This window comes from Alosa sapidissima, chromosome 24 (assembly GCF_018492685.1).
Source record: "Alosa sapidissima isolate fAloSap1 chromosome 24, fAloSap1.pri, whole genome shotgun sequence".
NCBI lineage: Eukaryota > Metazoa > Chordata > Actinopteri > Clupeiformes > Clupeidae > Alosa > Alosa sapidissima.
In genome coordinates, this window is record NC_055980.1 from 26,200,672 (window position 1) to 26,217,375 (window position 16,704).

The 16,704-nt window shown below is 43.4% G+C and overlaps 1 protein-coding gene across 1 annotated transcript in view; it reads right to left on the minus strand.

Moving 5' to 3' along the window:
• Positions 1–16,704, minus strand: part of LOC121700216 — a 1,725,899-nt gene that overhangs the window by 303,973 nt on the left and 1,405,222 nt on the right.

Consider the following 16,704-nt stretch of genomic DNA (forward strand, 5'->3'; position numbering starts at 1 on the left):
GGGGCTGAGTCGGACTGTTATACATGCGGCGGGTCTCCACATCCATTGGTGCATGAGCCTGTTGCGTTTCTTTCTCCATAGCCTTTGCCTCCTTGCATGCCTCGTCAAAAGCCAGTGTGGGTTCCCTGCGTGCTCGTCTCTGCAGTTCCATCTGTACAGGGCCAGGCTGTAGTCCAAGCACCAACTGGCTTCGAAGCATCTCATCATCGGATCCCACAGTCGGCTCTTTCGCACGCCACCTGGAATGAGACTCGCGGAGACGCAGTATGAAAGGCCCCACCCCTTCCCCTGCTTGTTGTTGACACTTAAAAAACTGTGCCCTTAACTGGCTTACTGTTACAGCATCCCCATATATTCTTCCTAGGGCCTCAAAGATATGATCAGCTGTGTCTTTCTCTGCAGGGGGCAACAATAACACCTCTCTCTTAGCCTCACCTTGAAGTGCACTTAGAATAAAATCAACTTCCTGTTCCGCTGACAAAGTCTGGGCTCTCAAGTAAATTTCCATTTGACTACGCCATTCTGCTAGCGGGGGACCATTCTTTTCCCCATACTTGGGCACCCATGGACCCCCTAAAAACCATGGTACCATCATCATGTTGTTGATTACAGGTCCAGCTGCTCCACCGGCCTGCTGATCTTCAGACATGGTGCTGTGTCTTAAGAGAGGTCCTGCCGACTAACGCCAAAATTGTCGTGCCACTCTTAGCAATGCAGATTCGAACCTCTCTGAGACACAACCACCACACTGAATAAATTTACAGTTATTTATTACAAGGGATCAGCAGCAGCAAGCATACAAGCAGAGCTGGCAGAAGATGTTAAGGGTACAGTGTCAGGCCCGAGCCCACCCTCTGTTAAAGCCCAGGATATCACCCACACAATGCCCCCAATACCAGTTAAGCCACTAGAAGCCTAACTCTGAGCAACAAGAACATCACAGGACTCTTAAGATAAAATAGCACACACACACACACACTCTATCACAGCAAAGGGAAATATCATTACCAACACACAGGCTAGCACTAGTAGAAACACAATATTATTCACAGCACTCCAGAATGTACCATTCAGAATTGCATAGCAATACGTTTAACACCAATAAAGCCACATAGGAATAAGCACACAATAAATCACTTCAGTCCAGTTTGTTCTTAATTGCCACACAGGTAGACAATTGTGCAATAGGCCCAAGCAGTTATAAGGAGGGAGGGCTCACCATGACACAGTCCACGCCCCCTCCGCTGTCGCGCATTGCTGGCCCCCAATCAGAGAAATAACATTGGTCGGCGGCACCCTCCTCGCCGACCAAGAAAACAACAAATCCCACAATGCACTGGGTGGTGTAGCAGCGCTGTCTCCGTGGAGTCCGCCTCCCTGCAGCCAGTGACGTTAGGGCACGCTCAGACTGCTGTCCAAAATGCGCAGAAGACTTCCTTGTCGGCAGGCGCGCTCTTCCACGCAGCAATCGCCCTCGGGGGGAGAACAATGTTTTAATACTTCGTAAACCTTGAGCTGGCTCATCCACACTAAGACAGAATGATTGTTTTACTTTCCTTTAGCAGACGTACGATCGCGCATATCAGCTGTCTCCTCTCTTCAGTCAGGCTGCACAGCTCCAGGAAGTCGGCACCCCTCGGGAAAAGGACAGTTCTTAAAACTTAGACCGATGACCGATGGCCCACTCACACAGCAAGACAGCAGATAAGCAAAAGTTACTTTCCTTCATGGATCGCTAGTTTGCGTCCTCTTAATCAACCCGTCAGCGGTCAGTCATCCAGCAGTCTACCTCGCATCAGCTGTTGCTTCAGGGTCGCGTCATCAGGCCAGCCCTAGGTTCCCCCCGTTCCCACTACAACCTCCCCTTTCCCTATAAAAAGGATTTACCTCCCCATTCTCCCAATCGCAAACCCTCACACACCCCAGTCCAATTAGTCCATCCACCAATCACAGTTCCACATGAGAAAGCAGGAAAACGTCCATCACAGGGAATTGTTCATTGTGCACAAATAAGCATTTTCCCCCAACATCAGACATTTATAATAATAATAATAATAATAATAATACTAATAATAATAATAAACCCCTCCTGACTGTGACAAAACCCCTTGAGTTCTTTGAGTGTAAGAAACGCGAGCAAGAAGGACAAAAACTAGTGCTTAAAGCAACCACATCGGTGAACGTGGCTGCGCTAAAAGCCTCATACTTAGTGGCTAGTCGGATTGCTAAAGCTAAGAAGCCGTTTACTATTGGGGAAGAGTTCATTCTGCCTGCTGCTAAATACATGTGCAATGAACTCCTTGGGGAGGCTGCAGCTAAAAAAATAGCTCAGGTACCGCTTTCTGCAAGCATTGTCCATAGACGAATTGATGATATATCAGAGGATATTGAGGCACAGTTGTTAGAGAGGGTGAATGGGTCACCGTGGTACGCTATCCAAGTTGATGAGTCAACTGATGTTGAAAATAAGGCAATGCTGCTGGTGTTTGTCCAGTACATATTTGAGGAGGATGTTCAGGAGGATTTGTTGTGTGTGCTGTCACTTCCAACGAACACCACAGCTGCAGAACTGTTCCGGGCTTTGGATGGTTATGTGTCTGGAAAATTAGACTGGTCTTTTTGTATTGGCGTATGCACTGATGGGGCTGCAGCCATGACCAGACGGCTGTCCGGTTTCACTGCAAGGGTTAGAGAGGTTGCCCCTGACTGCGAGCCCACACACTGTATCATTCATAGGGAAATGCTGGCTAGCCGAAAACTGTCGCCCGAGTTGAATGGGGTATTAACTGATGTAGTTAAAATGATCAACAACATTAAAGCACACGCACTCAACTCTCGCTTATTTGAGCAGCTCTGTGAAGAAATGGATGCAGAGCACAAACGCCTTCTCTTGCACACAGAGGTCAGATGGCTGTCAAGGGGCAGGTCACTGGCCAGAGTGTTTGAGTTGCGAGAGCCGCTACAGAGATTTCTTACAGAACAAAAGTCACCGTTAGCTGCACATTTTAGTGATGAGGACTGGGTGTCAAAACTCGCTTACCTGTGTGACATATTCGGGTTGCTTAATGACCTCAACCTGTCACTCCAGGGGAGAATGACGACTGTCTTTAAACTGGCAGATAAAGTCGCCGCATTTAAAGCCAAGCTTGATTTGTGGGGACGACGAGTGGACCGGGGTGTATTTGATATGTTCCAAACAGTATCGGGGGTTTTGGGAGAGACTGAGGCAGGGCCCTTTCTCTCGCAGCTGGTGCACGATCACCTTGTTGCGCTTTCAAATGAGTTTGAGCGTTACTTCCCATCCTCCAAAGATCCACGGCAAACCAATGAGTGGGTCCGCAACCCATTTGTCAATATCCCGAATAGTCCTAACATGTCAGCGCAGGAGGAAGAGCAGTTGATCGAAATTGCAAATGACGGTGGTCTTAAAAGTGTGTTTGAGCAAACCTCTCTGGCGGGTTTTTGGATTAAAACCAAAGCAGAATATCCAGAGATAGCCGTAAAAGCGCTGAAAACGTTGCTACCATTTCCCACCACGTACCTATGCGAGGCCGGGTTTTCGGCAATGACTGCAACTAAGACCAAATTGCGCAATCGACTGGACATCTCGAACACACTGAGGGTGTCACTGTCTTCCATCACCCCCAGATGGAACCTTCTTGTTGCAGGGAAACAAGCACAGGGCTCCCACTAATTATTCGTAATGCACGTTTAGTTCCCATGTTTTGTTCCCATATTTTGTTAAGCATATGTTCACACTTGATAGATGTAGCTTCAAGTTGTTCAATTTTCATAGTTCATAGTTCATATTGTTCAATTTTCACTTCAAGTTCACGTTTTTCACATTGTTAAGAGTTTGTTACCTTCACTGTTCATACATAACTGGAGCTCGTTCTTTTCAAGTAATGCGCATGCACAAAACATATGGAACATGGAACCCCCAAACGCGGGGGTTTGCCTATTTCTCGATCTCTCGACCGCAGCAACGCTACTTCCTAGTTTACCTGGGTTACAAGAATGCCCTTTCACTCCTGTTACAATATGCTGTAATTTATAGCAGGTTAAACAAAAGTGAGAACATATTGTAGGGGGGAAATATACTTACCATTTTGGTACGCTGTTTATTCAGCAATTTGATCTGATGGTCTAGCGTAGTCTTCCAATTTTTTAAGAAGCTGCCGGCCTCTTTTCAGTGCAATTGAGCTGGAACCAGTTTAAACCAGTGGCAATAACGTTAGCTTCGTCATCTTGACTGACATCCCGAAGACATTTTAAAATTCCGTGCATTTTGGCTACAGCATGGCTTAACACCATTCAAAACATACAGACTAAAGCTGTATAAGGCAAAGTAAGCTATCGATAGCAACGTTAAATTGTCTAACGTTAGCTTTATATACAAGCGGCACTGCCAGTGATGTAACTTACAAGTAGCTAACATTAACTAGCTAGCTAACTTTATGTGCTGCTTCGTCAGGTTGTTCAATGATATATTGAGTCTAAAAATATGCAAGAACGTTAGCAAATTACCAAAATGTTAATGTACCTTCTCTGAGTTTTCGTGGTGGCAAGTTCTGCACAATCCTTCATACCCACACACCGTTTCACTTGGTTTCACTGGGCGCCAAATCTAGATGCATTTTCTGGTAGGAGTCTTCTGCAGTCCGAGTTTGTCACGTCCGACCATCATAGACCTCTGGAGTCTAACTTGATTTCTCTAACTTGCTAAGAAGTTGCAAGTTAGCTCTGGGGTAGCAAAAATCAAATTGTGCTGCCTTCACGTACCATTGATTATAATTATCTACTCGAAGGTTGAAGACAAAAGTGCGTTCAGGAAAACGTCTGCGTCTCCGATTTCGTCGTCTCCCTGCGCGAGAATTTAACAGGTGATCTCCTTATATGGGCATAGATGGTAGCTTTTTTGTAGGCGAACTTCAGAGGTCTGTCAGAGCAGACCTACTGTTTGCAAATGTGAACTTGAAAATATGTGCAATTAAAACAAATAAGCCAATGAAAATCATTTGAGAATTGTTGTACAACAGCTAGAGCTCTTACAGATCAGGCTTATCCATCAGGGCTCTCTGATGGATAAGCCTGAGTAAAATATGAGATATATAAATTGAGCAAGTCTGAGTATTGTATAAGCCTTTGCTGAGATCTCTTTTGTAAATCAAAAAAGGACTAGATGAGAACGGTTCAAGCTTGTGAAGAGATCTCTTTTACAGAACTGATGGAGCCTAATCTGAGATTTACCAAAAAGATCTGAAATGAGAATTGCATGAGTTTACAGAGAGAGCTCTCTGGTGGATCAGCCTGAGTAAAATATGAGATGTATAAATTAGACAACACTGAGCATTATTTAAAATATTGATGAGATCTCATTTGTAGATTAAAGGGAGTCTACACTGAGATAACTTAACTCTTTTGCTCCAGAGACAAACCTGAGAAGCGGGAGACAAAAGCAATAATCTCATTTTTATATCACTGTGATCTCATTATTGTCTAGGAGAAACAATTGAGAAAGAGAGGAGCTCTCATTTTAACATTTTCTTTCCTCTGGGAAGACAGTGCAAGGTGCTCAAGAATATATTAATAAAATCTTCAGGGTTTGCCTGAACAAGTAAGGTTTGGTTAAAGAAGGACATAGATACCACAAACCATATACATTTCCACATTTTCTCTCTTCAAATCTTAACCAATGGCTGGTAATCTGAGAGTGGAACTTCCTATTACATTATACCAACTTCCAGGCGCACTGAAAAAGCGAGTGAGTTCAGTGAGTGGAAGCAGGTTCAGTGTAGTGCATCGGATGTTTCAGTGTGTTGAGGAAGTTAATTCTTTTGTGTGCAAGTGAGTTCAGTGTGTAGTGGAAGTTAATTCAGTGTGTAGTGTAAGCGACTTCAGTGTGTGTGCAAGTGAGTTCAGTGTGTAATGGAAGTTAATTCAGTGTGTAGTGTAAGTGAGTTCAGTGTGTGTGCAAGTGAGTTCAGTGTGTATTGTAAGCGGCTTCAGTGTGTGTGCAAGTGAGTTCAGTGTGTAATGGAAGTTAATTCAGTGTGTATTGTAAGCGGCTTCAGTGTGTGTACAAGTGAGTTCAGTGTGTAGTGGAAGTTAATTCAGTGTGTAGTGTAAGCCAGTGGTTTTCAAAGTGGGGGCCGGGGGCCGCGCGGGGGGGGGGGGGGGTGTGCCAGGGGGGCCTCAGCAACTTGGAAGGAAAAATAAAAGCAACAAATAAATACATTTGAAAAATTTTAAATATACCTATTACTATGAGGGTTGTTATACAATGCCATTATAATAATAATAATAATTTCCAGAGTGATTTCCAGTAGAGTGATAGCTCTCATATAGCAGAAAGCCCCAAATGCAATTTTTACACACTGTATGCTCCATCGCAAAGTGTTTACAAGTGGCTAAAATAGTTATTAGGATTAGCTTAATGTATTTTTACATTTGCCATATATTGTCGATGGGTTTAATAACACATCAAGGGGGTCCTTGAACGGAACCTAGTGGTATTTGGGGGGCCTTGTCTTGGAAAAGTTTGGGAACCCTGGTGCAAGCGGCTTCAGTGTGTGTGCAAGTGAGTTCAGTGTGTAGTGTAAGCGGCTTCAGTGTGTGCGCAAGTGAGTTCAGTGTGTAGTGTAAGCGGCTTCAGTGTGTGCGCAAGTGAGTTCAGTGTGTAGTGTAAGCGGCTTCAGTGTGTGTGCAAGTGAGTTCAGTGTGTAGTGTAAGCGGCTTCAGTGTGTGTGCAAGTGAGTTCAGTGTGTAGTGTAAGCGGCTTCAGTGTGTGTGCGCATTTGAGTTCAGTGTGTAGTGTAAGCGGCTTCAGTGTGTGTGCAAGTGAGTTCAGTGTGTAGTGTAAGCGGCTTCAGTGTGTGTGCGCAGGTGAGTTCAGTGTGTAGTGCATGTGATGTTTCAGTGTGTTGAGCAAGACATTTCAATGTGTTGTGGAAGTTAATTCAGTGTGTAGGCTAGTGTAAGGAGCTTCAGTGTGTGTAAGTATTTTCAGTGTAGTGCAAGCAGTTTCAGTGTGTGCTGCAAGTAAATCCAGTGTGTTGAGCAAGTGATTTCAGTGTGAGTGCAAGCAGATTCAGTGTGTAATGCAGGAAATTCAGTGTTTTGCTGTTTGAGTTCCAGTGTGGTACTAGTGCCCAGTGCGTATATGTCAGTGTTTCAGTGTGTAGTGCAAGTACGTTCAGTGTGTAGTGCCACTATTCCAATGTTATTGCACTATACGGCCTCCCATACTAAATCAGAAAGTCCAGACTGATAACTATCACACAAACACACACACACACAAACACACACACATTTCTTTATCACCCTTACAAATCACACACACACACACACACGCACACAGTGTTTCTGAGCAGCAGCAACCTTCTAAGAATTGGATATATTCTCACTCAGTGTGTGTAATAGGAGTTTGCTGTGGCTATAAAAGATATACTGTAAGTATGACGCAGGAAAGATCACCCACTCACTCGCTGTTTTTCCACTGAAGCTGTGTTTTTTTGTTTTCTTTTTATATTTGTTTTATCTTTGTGAAAGGCCTTGCTAAAGGGTCGGAGACTTCACCTTTCGCAACTGCAGCTTCACTATCAGATATGGTGACTTCGGCAGAACACGGGGGTTTACAAGTCACTTAAACAGAAGACAGGCCCTGCATTGGCCCTGGACCAAGACTCCTTGTTGCTAGGGCTTAAGTTCCAAGACTCCTTGTTGCTAGGGCTTAAGTTCCAGGACCAAGACTCCTTGTTGCCAGGGCTTAAGCTCCTTAAGTTAAGTTCTTGAATTTCCCCTTGGGGATCAATAAAGTATCTATTTATCTATCGATCTATCTATCTATCTATCTATCTATCTATCTATCTATCTATCTATCTAGTTCCAGGACCTAGACTCCTTGTTGCCAGGGCTAAGTTTTTACTTAAATTTTTAGTTTAAATATTACAGGTTTAGCCCTGTTCAAGCCTAGCCCAGTATAAGGTAAACTCTTCCCTGGGCTAGGAACAAACACAAAGTTCAAACACCAGGTTTGGCCCACTCTATAGGGATAATGTGGCTTATGCTTCAATTGGCCCTGACTAAGGCACTGTTCTTGAATTGGACCTGAATTGGCCCTAAATTGACCCTGACTAAGACACTGTGCTTCAATTGGCCCTGACTAAGACACTGTGCTTCAATTGGCCCTGACTAAGGCACTGTTCTTGAATTGGGCCTGGGTCAGAGTCAAGGCTCTTGTCCAGTCTTTTAGTACTTCTGTCGTATGACCCAAAATGGTGTAAGATTCCCACACACACACACACACACACACACCTGTCGATATGATATCGTCACGTCATCCCATGCGTGCTTATACCGAAGAACGCGTGTTCCTCCGTCGTTTTCGCGGAATCCACAGAAAATGTTGATTTCGATAAGCCGGTAGCACTGCTCCTCACGTGACATCGGCCTGGCCACACCACCTACGGGAACGAGGACACACCTCGTACGGGAACGAGGCCTGTGTCGAGCAAGGTCTGACTACACTTGCACATACTGCCAGAGCCGAAGTGTGTCAGTGCAGGAAGTAGCAGAGATGGGCCACACTGATAAGACATAAATGCTTCATGGTTTAGTGGTTCTCTTGGTTTTTAGTGCATCTGCAGAGTTGTGGAGGGGGTTTTAACAAACACAAACAAAACACACTCAGTTTCATTACCTCTCTCTCTATGTGAACTCCAGTAACGTCCAATCTTCCGTACAAAACGTCAATCAGACTCTAATCAGCCATTCAAGGGTTAAATCTAAGCGCACAAGTGTGTATACCATGATGTGTGTACACCCTGCATGTATTAGATTATGTGTGTGTGTATGTGTACATGACATTATTGTTGTTGATATACGGTATATTACTCAACACCCATGCACACACACACACACACACACACACTCAGTTACGACGGGTGTGCAAGCTGTGTTGGGGTAGGTTAGTGGAGCTCTTCCTACGCCTGTCTTCACACAGACGCCATGTTGGACACACACACACATACACACACACACACACTCAGTTACGACGGTTGTGAAGGCTGTGTTGGGGTAGGTTAGTGGAGCTCTCCCTACACCCGTCTTCACACAGACGCCATGTTGGACACACACACACAACACACACACACACATTTATAGAAAGCAAAGGGGATGTTAGCATGACAACCCATGAGAATGATTAAAAGAGGATGTGAGACTGCAAGACTGGACAAGACGAGAGAGAGAGAGAGAGTGTGTGTGTGTGTGTGAATGAGAGAGAGAGTATGTGGGTGTGTGTGTGTAAGAAAGAGACAGAGAGAGAGAAAGAAAGAGAGAGAGAGAGAATGTGTCTAAATGAGAGAGAGAGAGAGAGAGTTCCTCTTTTCAGCTCCTTGGTGTCTGGGCCTGTGAGCTTCTTGTTTGCAAACACAAACAGTTTGAACAAACAGAACAAACATAAGCGCTTGACTCAACTAAGGATGACAAATAATTTAGAGTTTTAGTGTAAAAACTTCTAAAAGTAAAAGTTCAAAGAAAACATGTTTGCCTCACTTTGGAGAGACTGAATGCCCCTAAACAGGCCCAGATCAGGAATAGGAGCTCTCAGTCTGAATCGGATTCTCGATGGACTGATATGGTTTTATATTCATTTGTATGTGCTAATTAAAAAACTTTATATCCGTTGTTTTATTACAGTTCTACGGCGTTAAAAACGCTTTTAAGGAAAGTTATAGTTAACCTCTTTTGATTCTTACTCCAGCATAGCCCAAACTGGAAATTCTATATATCTTCATCATTTGTAACAATGCAATCCTGCCCTTTCCCAATGCAATATGTGTCACAAATCGTCCAGGACCTTCCAGATCCTGAGCCAGGTTTTCCTGTACCTACCTGGCTGGCGGCACTTTTAGGTGCTCCATTCCCAGGTGGTCAACTCCATGCCATGTTTTGCTGCTGACCTACTGCATCTCCTGTCTCCCTGCTCTGCTGCTCAGCACACCTGTGTCTGATTACTTAATCAGGCACAGTATTTAGGCTGGGCTCTTGGAATCCTTCAGTGTGGAGTTATTGTGCTATGTCATCTGGATGTTACTGCTGTGCTGCTACGCTTTCCCTGTGGAAATACGTTTTGACCTTTTTGGACTGAACTTTGTTACTGAACTTTGGACTGATCTCTGACCACCAAAGTCAAAGTCAAAGTCAGCTTTATTGTCAATTTCTTCACATGTTCCAGACATACAAAGAGATCGAAATTACGTTTCTCACTATCCCACGGTGAAGACAAGACATATTTTGCCAATTTAGGTCCACAGACAAACATAACATTCAAGTAAACAAAAAAGTAAGTAAATAAGTAAATAAGAGGGCACATATAATAATGAAAAAATAAGAGCAGCAAATTTTTTGGATTACTGTTTTTGGATTGTTTGCCCTGGACCTTGTGTGTTGTGCTCACTCATTGACTTTCAATTGTGCTCTGCCATTGCCTGCTGTTGCTTGAAGCGGTGAAGCGGTTCTTGTTTTTCACTGAACATTAAATTACAGTTTAACCCGTTACCATTTTTGCTTGTGTCCTACTTCGGGGTCCAACCAGTACCTCTGGCCTACTGGCCGTAACAATATGCTGCGTTCCTGACACAATGTTTAGCCCGTAAGTTACGACTTCAAGTCATGACTCACGACTTGGTAGCGTTCCAGGCAAAGTCATTACAAGTCACAACAAACCGCATCAACACGGGTCGCCATTGTTGTGTTATGTGTGTGTGTGACGTCAAAAACTGTAACGGGAAGTACAAAGATATGGTTCGAGTTCACGGGTAGTAAGTTACGGCTTGGCTGCCGTTCCAGGGCACTTTCACGGGTAGAAGGTTGTGAACACACGGGTTCCGCGTTGCCTGGAACGCACTAATAGCAAACACTTAACTAAATATTCAAACTACTATTTAGCTGATAGGGTAGCTGTCAGATGACCTCACCATTGTCTGTTTTCCTCTGAATATTGACATCATCAGATGACCTCACCATTGTCTGTTTTCCTCTGAATATTGACATCATGCTCCTCATCTGCATTGACTGGAATGGGTGGTAAAACATCACTTTTTATATTTGGACTGGACTTCATGTATGAGGTTAAAAGGTAAAGATGACAAGTGAAAGGCGTGAGAGTATTGGTTGAATGAAGAACATCCTTCTGTTTGGTTAATGGTTTCAAATAGGTAGCAGGCCTTTACATGTAGACCATTACAAGCTGCAAAAAGTAATTTCAGGGGGTATTCCAAAGCAAGGGTACACTTTTGTGTAGTCTGATGTGAAATGGCTCTTATTGTAAATGTTCCTTTTTGGGGGGCACTCTGACTCTGTCATGACGCTCCTGTTACTAGATACACTGAACTGATTCATTTAGTTCAGGAGAAAAGAGATTAAAAGCCCCTGCCTACACTGAAAACTGATTGGTTGATTTAGCGAAACAGGCCAATCAGCATGCTCTCTGTCTTGCATGCGCTTAGGACCCACACGCACCACCCCTCTCTGTCTCCTCTGCCGTGTGCGCGCGCGCTACACTCAGATGCACGTGAGACTTGAAGTCTTCGTCTCACGTACGCGCTCGTAGAGCTCGCTCGCTCTAGATTCTGAGAGGTTTTATCTCATTTGCAGGCATCAGGGAGCCGCTATCAATATGCGGGAGACTTCCGGAACTTTCCGGGAGACTTGGGTTGTCTGCGCATGGCAATTTAACAACCATCTCAACAAAAAATGGTTCCTTGTTACATGGTTCTGTATAGAACCTTTTTTGAAAAATGTTTCATTGCTACCAATTATAGAACCCTAGGGATCTAAATAGAACCCCCTAAGAACCCTTACTTTGTAGAGTATGGGTTTGAAAGAAGGACATCTGCACACTTCCACTTGCATGTGATAGCCTGGCTTGAAGTATAAGTATAAGTATATATACTCTTTTGATCCCGTAAGGAAATTTTGGTCTCTGCATTTATCCCAATCCGTGAATTAGTGAAACACACTCAGCACACAATGAACACACAGTGAGGTGAAGGACACACTAATCCCGACGCAGTGAGCTGCCTGCAACAACAGCAGCGCTCGGGGATCAGTGAGGTAGGTGCCTTGCTTAAGGGCACTTCGGGTTCGAACCGGCAACCCTCCGGTTACAAGTCCGAAGCACTAACCAGTAGGCTACGGCTGCCCCCATGAATGCTCATGCCGACATTGTAAGGCAACTTCAGAAAGTTCAGGAAAAAAGCAATCTCTTTTCAGTTCGTTTCAGTAGGCTAATCTAATTTGTGAGATCAAAGTCTGGTGCTGCAAACCAACATGTTGTCTTCTGACCAGGGCTCCATGAATTGAACTGGTGGTGAGTGAGCTGATCTTTTCCTGAATAATAGAGAGACACAGTCATGGACTCTGATGAAGATGTAAGCCAATGAAAAGCTAGTCTTGTTGCTGCACCAACCAGAAATAAAAAAAGGAAGAATGCCTCATTTAAATGCCATGTGGCCCTTCTTGGTTTAAAACAAAGACACCCTCCCCTCCCCCAATCAAATGCTAATGTAGTGGTTCAGGTACACAGGACAAAGGATGTTACCTTGATATAATGTATCCATGTGTCATGAAATGTAAATGTATTCATGTCTGGTATCATTGTGATAGTCTCTCAGTACAAGGATTGTAATGATTTGATTGTGAGAATGTTTGGAACATTCTATAAGTGATATTTCTGATATATAATATATCTCTCCTCATGCTATTCAGATAGGTGTGAAGTGGGTGTGAGTAGGTGTGTCTGATGCCAACCGGAGAACCAATCATGTGGAATCTGCAATGTTTGTCAGATTCGGATTTAGACTTGGACTTAGACTATGGAGAACTGAGAGAGAGAGGGTGATCCAACAGAGGCCATGGCCTTGTGCTGGGCCTGGGCCTGGGCTAGGCCTACATAGACCATAGACCATTTTTTTGTACCCTCTCTGCTTATAACAAAATAAACTTGATTCCTGAGTTTTTCCTGAAGTTTGCCAGTCTAAGATTAATATTAAGTAATTATTCACCACAATTACTTTTACTTTGCAGATCAGTCCATTGTTTTTCAGAAGTGCGGTGAAATGACCTTTTTCTACTTAATAATGTGTATATTCGGAAAGACTCCGTATCCGTTTGTTGCACTATATGTACCTGTATCTGTCTAATCCAAATGACATGTTTGGATTCAGGGTCATCCATGGTAAGTAGGGATGTATGATTAAATTCTATACTGATGTACCGGTACAAAATACCAATTTGACCAACAACATATATTTGTTTTCTTTGTTTGCTTACTGAGTTCTTGTTGTTAATTATACCCTTTGGTAGAGTGGAAACTAAAATATTCATAAAAAATAACCATTTCAAGTCTTACAGGCCTTCATAGCACAGCATTTACAGTACCTAGTGCAGAACTGATACCTAGTGCAGAACTGATACCTAGTGCAGAATTGATGCAACATAACAGATAATCATCAGCCACTGTTATCGGTCAATGTCATGCAAATTTGACAATATCATAGTCAATTTCAGTCAACAAGGCCGAAATTGGCCAATACAGATGTTGACCGATAGGTGCTCCTGGTTCGGTTCTTGTTGTCAACCGTACTCCTGTTTCAGTTCTTACTGCTTTGGACCATTGTGCTGGTCTGCCTTCCTAAGGAGCTCTTCTGACGTCATATCCTGTTTTACTGTGCGTCTTGGTCAGCGTGGGTTCGGTTTTGTGCTGGTCTGCTGTCCTGAGGAGCTCTTCTGACGTCATATCCTGTTTGCCTCTGTCACCACAGATTCTGTTCCACACTCACACCCCTGCATCATCAACACTTCAAAGGTGACAAAACCAGCTTCTCTAAAACAGAAGCTAACTGCCCACTCTCTGGAGACGACAGTGACCCAGAGGGGTATAGTATGAAGCAAGGTCACTGGTTTACCCACATGCACACGCACACACACTCACACACACACACACACACACACACACACACACACATTCACACATACATGCACACACACACACACACACACACACACCCACACACACATACATGCACACACACACACACACACACACATACAAGCACACACACACACACACACACATACACACACGTACACGCACATACATATACACACAACCAGGTAACTTTAGGAGTGACCACCGGTCTCAAAAAAGCTCCTTAGAGTCCATAGCTGCGCAGTGCAGTGCTCTTTTAGAGATCAGTGGTTACTCTCAAAGTCACCCGGGTTAGCCACTTACCCTGCTTTTTAGTATAGCCCAGTGGTGTTGACACACTCAAACACACGCACACACACACATGCGCACGCGCGCACGCACAGACACACGCACACACGCACACACACACTCAATCTGGCTAAGTTACATGGGTCAGTCAGTTACCCTGCTTCGTAGTATAGCCCACTGGTGTTGACACACTCACACACACGCACGCACACACACACACACACACACACAATCTGGCTAAGTTACCCTGGTTAGTCTGCTTCGTAGTACCGTCCAGTGGTGTTGTGTTTCTGTCTATAGTTTGCTTTTTGTCCAATTTCTCTCTAAGTGCCAACATACATTACGTTCCATTTTCCCACACTCAACACACGGATGCATAACTGTGTACTTCCATAAGAGGATACTGTTTGGGTGCACACCAAAATATTTTCATAAATGCACAGTAAAAATATGTGGATCTGATGAAGAATGTTGAAACAGTATACAATACAATGGACATACAGTAAACCTTTATATCATGATTTACATATTTAATTGCAGTCATTTTACTGAAAAAAACGGTATAATTTATAAAGTGGTTTATCTGTTATAAATGATAAATGTAATTTTTCATTATTGGAACTTACTCACTATTGGAATACTTAACAATTGTTTTATTAATTTACAGATTATGTACTGTACTTTTCCAGTATACATTTTTAAAAAAAGAAAAGTTATTTTCTATACAATTAGGATTCTTGTTTTATAGCGCACAATTAATCACTAAACTATTTATTATAAAACTATTCGGGGCAGCCGTGGCCTACTGGTTAGCGTTTTGGACTTGTAACTGGAGGGTTGCCGGTTCGAACCCCGACCAGTAGGCACGGCTGAAGTGCCCTTGAGCAAGGCACCTAACCCCTCACTGCTCCCCGAGCGCCGCTGTTGTCGCAGGCAGCTCACTGCGCCAGGATTAGTGTGTGCTTCACCTCACTGTGTGTTCACTGTGTGCTGAGTGTGTTTCACTAATTCACGGATTGGGATAAATGCAGTGACCAAATTTCCCTCACGGGATCAAAAGAGTATATATACTTATACTTATATTCTGTGTCCTTCAAAACACTGTAGTAGCGTTATCATCTGCATCAGGATAATGTCATAATTACTGCCCTACTCCAACATGTTGGACTGCTAAATAGATTACTGTAGGATATATGCTCTGTTTGATAATACTGTAGGTTACTGTAGGATATATGCTCCGTTTGCTAAATACTGTAGGTTACTGTAGGATATATGCTCCGTTTGCTAAATACTGTAGGTTACTGTAGGATATATGCTCTGTTTGCTAAATACTGTAGGTTACTGTAGGATATATGCTCCGTTTGATAAATAGGTTGCTCCATTTATATGTTGACTTTGCTAAATAGGTTACTGTAGGATAAATGCTCCGTTTGCATGTTGACTTAGAATATATCTGCAAAATGCATTAGACATTTGGAATAATAGGCTATTATGATCAATTCTTCCAAAAATAAAATAGCAGATATGGATATAGGGCCGGTTCTAGCCTAGTATTTGTGTGGGCTGGTAGAATTGTTGGGTGGGCAACATAGCAAAGCGGTCAAATTGGATCAAAATTGACGTAAACACAAACACAAAAAATCATTACTACCTAGCTCGAGTTGCTGCAGCCAACAGCCAGGGATATGCAGTATTTCTGATACATGTATTTAAAATAAGTATTTCAAATACAAAATAGTATGTTGTCATTTGTATTTTAGTTTGTTGAAGAAATTTTTGTGAAATATTTTTGGTGAAACCAATAGCCTGCTTTTGGTAAAAGTGCAAAACAATGAATGCTGACTGGTGCTGACATTTGCCCAGAGTTGTGATCACGATATTTAGGTTTTCAGGTAGATGATTCAGTGCAAGGCAGCTTAGTAATGTGTATGTTACTCACACACACACACCAACCTCAAGTTTACTGCAAACTTTAATCATCCAATGGGAAGGCATGGAACCGGTTATGTGGTTGCCCAGCAACAAGTTGCCCCATTTATCGCCTAAAGCAACAAGATGAAAAAATAATTTAATTAATTAAATTCCATGCAAAGGCTTGGACTTCAGGGCCCCCTGACCCCTTGGGCCCCTGGGCCTGGGCCCGGTAGGCCCGTGCAGTAATCCATCCGTGCATACAGTACATAGGCCTACTGCACAGAGTACCAGCTAGCTACTATTACACTCAAGACCAACACATACATCTAAGCTGGGTTTTTGAGACTGCACACTGCACATGCACAACTTTGGTTGGGCTTAGCCCACCCTGGCCCCTGCCTATCCCGGCAGGAAACTCCAATGCACTCTCTTTGGAAAAAAATAAAAAGCCTTCATTGTTATGGCTTGGTAATCTTAAAACTTTTTAAACTCGGCATATACAAGCC